Consider the following 1,337-nt stretch of genomic DNA (forward strand, 5'->3'; position numbering starts at 1 on the left):
GAGTTAGTATCACAATCAATATTTGTGGCTAGAATTTATCTTCTCTTATTCCTCCATTTAGAGCACTGCTTTCCTGAGCTGGTGGGTTGTTGTTGTTGTTCTTAAATTTTTTATTTATTAATTTTAGAGACAGAGAAAAGATGAGAGAAAGAGAGAGAGAGACATTAAGTTGTTGTTCCAGTTATTCATTCATTCACTGGTTGCTTCTCATATGTGCCATGACTAGAGATGAAACTCAAAACCTTTGGCAGAGGGGGATGATGTTCTAACCAACTGAGCAACCAGACCAGAGCCCAAGCGTGTGGTTTTAAGGGCCTTAAATTTCCCACCATCCACCATAAATAATAGCAATATACGCTTATAAAAATACTTTACAAGCTTTGTACGGTGGCAGTATTGTAGTCAATGAGGTTTATTCGAGATGTGATTATTGCTAACTGAAAAATATATATATACAGCTTCCATTTATTAGATGCTTACACCCTTCCAGGCACAATGCATTATTGGAATTAACTCACAAACTTCTCATGCAAACCTTTTTATTTTTTAAATTTTTGTACTCCTTATTGTTTTCTATTGTTCTATCCTTATGTCTATTCTCTTTTAAAATGTAACTTATTGTTGAAAGTATTACAGATATCCTCCCCACTCCATTTACCCCTCCACCTTGCTCCCACCCCTCACCCAGATCTTCACCACCCTGTGTCTGTGGGTTATACGTATATTCATATAAGGTCCTTGGTAAATTTCTTTATGCTCTCACCCCTTCCCTCTGAGATTCATCAGTCTGTTCCCTGCTTCCATGCCTCTGGACCTATTTTGTTTGTCAGTTTGTTTTGTTCATTAGATTCCACATATAATTGAGGACATGTGATACTTGCCTTTCTCTTACTGGCTTATTTAACTTAGCATAATACTCTCGAGGTCCTTCCATGCTGTCTCAAAGAATAAGAGATCCTTCTTCTTCTTCTTCATTTTTTTTTACAACCACATAGTATTCCACTGTGTAAATGTACCATAGAGTTTTTTATCCACTCATCTACTGATGGACACTTGAGCTGTTTCCACATCTTAGCTATTGTAAATAGCACTGCTATGAACATAGTAGTGCATATATTCTTTCTGATTGGTGTTCCAGATCCATTTTTAAATTTTTGAGGAAACTCCCTACTGTTTTCCATAGTGGCTACACCAGTCTGCAGTCGCACCAGTCTGCAGTCACACCAGCAGTGTACTAGGGTTTCCTTTTCTCCACATCCTCACCAGCACTTTCCATTTCTTGATTTGTTGATGATAGCCATTTGGGCAGATGTGAGGTGATATCTCATTGTAGTTTT

General features: G+C 37.6%; 1 pseudogene; it reads left to right on the plus strand.

The window, feature by feature from the left end:
- Window positions 1-376: 376 nt before the first annotated feature.
- Window positions 377-542, plus strand: LOC118636694 (annotated as a pseudogene).
- The last annotated feature ends 795 nt before the right edge of the window (window positions 543-1,337 follow it).

Source organism: Molossus molossus, unplaced genomic scaffold, assembly GCF_014108415.1.
Source record: "Molossus molossus isolate mMolMol1 unplaced genomic scaffold, mMolMol1.p scaffold_m16_p_2, whole genome shotgun sequence".
NCBI lineage: Eukaryota > Metazoa > Chordata > Mammalia > Chiroptera > Molossidae > Molossus > Molossus molossus.